Below are 5238 nucleotides of genomic sequence, written 5' to 3' on the forward strand. Positions count from 1 at the left end.
AAAAAAAAAAGTCTCGGGGCAGTATCCTGGCCATGGTGCAGAGGCATCCAGTAAGCATCCTTGAATCAAGGAGCCACAATGACTTCCCCTCTGACTTTGCCGTCAGACCTGTCACGAGACTGCCGGCTCCACTGTAGGGCTGTGCTCCTTTCTTCCTGCTGTGAGGGGCTGGGTTGGGGGGCCTCAGGGTGAGGACCACGTCCCCACCTATCTCCTTTTATTAGCAAAGGTGAGTATTCCCAGGAATGAGCCCCTCACTCTACTAGTCAGGAGCCAGTTCTTGACTTATGGCCAAGAAAATCACCTGCTTCCTGGCTCGGGTGTTGCCTGGGATACCCCCCAGTCAGGGGAGGCCACTTCCTCGTGGCCACCCCTTCTGACTCTGTCCAACACATGGGATGAGTGTCCCTGTCCCACTGGCTGCTCTTCCCCTTTCCCCAAATGGTTTATTTGCTAGAACAGTCTTTTCCTACCAACTCTTAGCTGGATGCAGACAGACAAGACACTTACCTGCTTTCGGCAAGAACCTCTGCCTTTTCTGGAACCCAGGATACAGTCCAGATCGCTGCTGAGCTGCAGGGAGAGGTGGCTTTCAGTGCCAGCCAGCCTGGGCTGGCTTCCCGTTCTGTGGTCACTTTCCCTCCCTCTGCATCCCCCTCATCCCCGCTGCAGGGTTCCAGACTCTCACCGCACACTGCACCTTCAAATAGGTTGGGTTTGAAGCAAAACCCAAAGAGGCTACTAGCCAGTCAAGCCACGCTGTACCTCCCCAGGTGGCAAGCAGGTTGCTGTTTACTTGGTTGCTAATATGACTCGGACAAAAGTCCAGGCTGGGAAAAGATTTTAACAAGGCAGCTTGCGGGTGAGGGGAGATTCACCGCCCACTGAGAGACCTGGAAGCCAGGGAGGAAGACAAACACTGAAAATCAATGCAATGCAAACACTTCTGCAAGACATTTGGTGCCAGAAGCAAATCTCTGCTTCTCAGTCTCATGCACTTTTCTTACTGCTGATAACCGGCTATTTCAATGATCCTGGGAGGCACCCTCCCTGCAGGAATACATTTTCCGTTCATTTTGTATTTGTATTTTGTTGGGGGCTATCATGTGCTCAGCTGCAGAAGGGCTGCAATGTAGTTTTGGCACATTCTCCACTCTTAAGAATGTTACAAGTGTAAGAAGAAGAGGGCCGGGCGCGGTGGCTTACGCCTGTAATCCCAGCACTTTGGGAGGCCGAGGTGGGTGGATCACGAGGTCACGAGATCGAGACCATCCTGGCTAACATGGTGAAACCCCGCCTCTACTAAAAGTACAAAAAATTACCCAGGCATGGTGGCGGGTGCCTGTAGTCCCAGCTATTTGGGAGGCTGAGGCAGGACAATGGTGTGAACCCAGGAGGAGGAGCTTGCAGTGAGCTAAGATTGTGCCATTGCACTCCAGCCTGAGGAACAAAAGCGAGGCTCCATCTCAAACAAACAAACAAAGACAGCCTGCTCACAGAAGGGAAGAGGTGCGAATGGTTTCTGTGAAGATTCTGTAGGGCTTGCCAGGTGATTAAACATGTCAGAGGTGGGCATCAGATTTGAAGCACGCATCAGCAGGAGGAAGATACATTATCCCCGACTCAGTGTTAAAAGTAGGGGGTAGGTAAGAAGACAGGGGAGGGAAGAGAAGTTTGGCAGCTGACATGAGCTTAAAGTGGCAGTTGCAGATGAGGGGGTTACAGTAGGCACCAGAAAGCATGGCTCAAAAAAAATAGAGATGGGCGTTGGTGAAGATGTAGAGCAATTGGAACCCTTGTGCATTGCTGGTGAGAATGTGAAACAGGGCAGCCATGGTGGAAGACAGTATGGCAGGTCCTCAAGGAAGTCAACACAGGGGCCAGGTGCGGCGGCTCACGCCTGTAATCCTTGTGCTTTCGGAGGCTGAGGGGGGAGGATCACTGGAACCTGAGAGTTTGAGATCAGCCTGGGCAACATCCAAGACCCCATCTCTTTGTTTGTTTTTCTGAGGTGGAGTTTCACTCTTGTTGCCCAGGCTGGAGTACAATGGCACGATCTTGGCTCACCACAATCTCCGCCTCCCGGGTTCAAGTGATTCTTCTGCCTCAGCCTCCCGAGAAGCTGGGATTACAGGCATGCACCACCTCGCCTGGCTAATTTTGTGCTTTTAGTAGAGATGGGGTTTCTCCATGTTTGTCATGCTGGTCCCGACCTCAGGTGATCTGCCTGCCTCAGCCTCCCAAAGTGCTGGGATTACAGGTGTGAGCCAACACACCTGTCCAAAATTTTTTTTAAAAATTAGTCAAAAAAATCCCAAACAAAAAATTAGCCAGGCGCAGTGGTGTGTGTAGTTCTAGCTACCTGGGAGGTTGAGGAAGGAGGATCACCTGAGCCCCGGGGTAGGAGGCTGCAGGGAGCTATGATCGTACCACTGCACTTCAACTTGGCAAGACCTTATCTCTATTAAAAAATAGAAAACTTGGCAGGGCACAGTGGCTCATGCCTATAATCCCAGCACTTTGGGAGGCCAAGGAGGGTGGGCGGATCACGAGGTCAGGAGATCAAGACCATCCTGGCCAACATTGTGAAACCCTGTCTCTACTAAAAATACAAAAATTAGCTGGGCGGGGAGTGCTGGAGTGCAGTGGTATGATCTCACCTCACTGCAATCTCCACCTCCTGGGTTCAAGTGATTCTCCAACCTCAGCCTCCCAAGTAGCTGGGATTACAGGCGCCTGCCACCACGCCTGGCTAATTTTTATATTTTCTGTAGAGATGGGGTTTCACCACGTTGGCCAGGTTGGTCTTGAACTCCTGACTTCAAGTGATCCACCTGCCTCGGCCTCCCAAACTGCTGGGATTACAGGTGTAAGCCACTGTGCATGGCAAGGGTCAGCATTTAACAGGGCAGAGTTTCAGCTGCAAATGTTCTGGAGATGGAGGGTGGATTGTGATGGCTGCACATCAATATGAATGTACTAAACGATGCCGAGATGCATACTTCCAATGATACATTCTCTGTTACATTTTACCGCCGCAAAAAGGCAAGAAAGCTGGATAATGAAGCTAGTAAGATTACATTTAAACACAAATGGGCAGCAATAGGGTGTGAGGGGGAGAGGTTAGTATTAATGTGACATATAATCAAATGGCTAGGAAAGGACTTATAAAACATTAGGCAAACTATGGGAAATAAAGTCTGGAAATTACATTGTAAATCATTTTAGTAATACAAAATTTGGAACAGTGGCAAATAAATCCAATGGACAAAACAACAGCAGCAGGAAACATCCAACAGGCATTTGGAAGAGGGTGGTCACAGTATGGCAAAGAAACGTGAATTAAAGACAGAACTGAGTCTGCACAGAGTGACAAATCAGGCTGCAGAGGCAGAAAAAAGATCATCCCCAGGGAGGGCTCCTAGGCTCAAGTGATCCACCCACCTCAGCCTCCTGAGTAGCTGGGACCACAGGTGCACACCATCAACCTGGCTAATTAAAAAAAACATTTTTTTTTTTTTTGAGGTGGGGTCTTGCTCTCTGTCCCCCAGGCTGGAGTGCAGTGGCGCAATCTTGGCTCACTACAACCTCCATCTCCTGGGTTCAAGCGATTCTCCCGCCTCGGCCTCCCGAGTAGCTGGGGCTACAGGCGCCCGCCACCACGCCCGGCTGATTTTTTAATTTTTAGTAGAGATGGGGTTTCACCGTGTTAGCCAGGCTGGTCTTGATCTCCTGACCTCATGATCTGCCCGCCTCAGCCTTCAAAGTGCTAGGATTATAGGTGTGAGCCACGGTGCCCGGTCAACTTAAGTCCTTTAAAAATTTCTTTTTACATTATATAAACTGTTTTCTTTCTTTTTTCTATGCTATGCCTCGGATTTGAAGATGTTCAGCTCAGACTGCCTGCATCTAAGGACCAAAATGTAAATGTCAGGGCCATTCTTCCAGGTCAGTTTGCATCAGAATCATGCAAGTTTCATCTGTTGCTAGTTATAAGAGAGAGTCGGGCCCTTCTTCAGTTTAAGGTCTTAGGTGGGATGCCAAAATTTGCATTTCTAGCAAGTTCCCAGATGATGGCCATGCTACACTATGAACATCACAAAAGATCATGTGAGTGAGAATGATCAGAGCAGGCTGAGGGAGTGGGGAGAGGAACACCGTCACTTCTCCCAAGCTGCAGTTTCTGCAGATCTATGCTGCCTTTGGGAAATGTTTAGTATCACACCGGACATAATTACTTGTGCTGCATTTTCTGAATTATGCAGTTTTCATCTTAGCTTAGAGTGGAGCCAGGGCAAAAGAGGAATTCAAGTTGGAACAAGGAGTCCGAGAAGACACGACTGCTGGACAGAACAAGCAATGAAGCCAGTCCCCAAACTGATGAGCCCGCAGCTCTATCCAAATTAAATGGGCTGAGAACACCAACAGGCCACCCTCCTGGTACAACTGCATTGCAGGGAGGAAACAAAAACATCTTTCCTTCATCTGCTATCTCAGCTAAGCAGTGCTCTCTTTCTAGCACCTCACTAGAGTCCAGTTTTTCTGTATTCTGTATTCACAATACAGGTTTATTATGAACTCTGAGCAGAGGCTATTTTTCTCCCTTTTGGTTTCTTAGTAACTAGGCAAAGTACAAGGCTCACGGTGGGTATTTAATAAATACTTACTGAAAACTTGCCTGTGAGTCGATGTTCATCTCAGTTGTCGACGCACTCACGGGCCAGGCTGCACTTGGCTTTTCTCACTGCCTACTCAATTCCTTCTCAAAGCAAAACCCGCGGATATATCCAAGCAACTGGCTTCACTGCTTTAAAAAATTCTGTCCGGCTTTAACTGGCTAGAATAGGGCTCCTCATCCTTGTCATAGGCTGCCCACAATCAAGTCCAAATCCAGGACTCTAGGAGCATGTCATGCTCTCCCGAACCTGCAGAAGTCTCAAGGGCACCTGCATTGATATGCATGTCATGGATGTGGAAGGGGGCCGGGATTTCAGCACACAATAGCCAACTTTGGGGATTTTCCAGATGCCTTCGCCTTCTTGGCTAGTATTTTGCAGTCCATTTTGCACTGAAGGCTTTTTATAAGATTGCTTAAGGAAACTAGGGAAGTGAGCCTTGCTAGCAGAAAGGGGGCCAAAACAGATGCACAGAGGTCCCTTAGAAGTCCAAGGGTACACCATGAGGCCAGGGAAACATCTGCAGGGTCAATGTAGAGACATCAACAGCAGTTGTGGGCAG

At 48.9% G+C, this 5238-nt stretch overlaps 1 protein-coding gene across 2 annotated transcripts in view; it reads right to left on the bottom strand.

The window, feature by feature from the left end:
- Nucleotides 1-4938, bottom strand: part of SLC25A18 (solute carrier family 25 (glutamate carrier), member 18) — a 30747-nt gene extending 25809 nt beyond the window's left edge. Inside the window, exons 1-2 of one of the 2 annotated variants that reach the window (XM_011945657.1) lie at nt 4668-4938; nt 511-573 (exon numbers count right to left, since the gene is read on the bottom strand). The gene's annotated coding sequence lies outside the window, so the exon portion shown is untranslated. The remainder of the gene's footprint in view (nt 1-510; nt 574-4667) is intronic. The other variant, XM_011945658.1, reaches the window with a different exon arrangement.
- Nucleotides 4939-5238: the final 300 nt, after the last annotated feature.

This window comes from Colobus angolensis, unplaced genomic scaffold (assembly GCF_000951035.1).
Source record: "Colobus angolensis palliatus isolate OR3802 unplaced genomic scaffold, Cang.pa_1.0 Scaffold242, whole genome shotgun sequence".
Lineage (NCBI taxonomy): Eukaryota > Metazoa > Chordata > Mammalia > Primates > Cercopithecidae > Colobus > Colobus angolensis.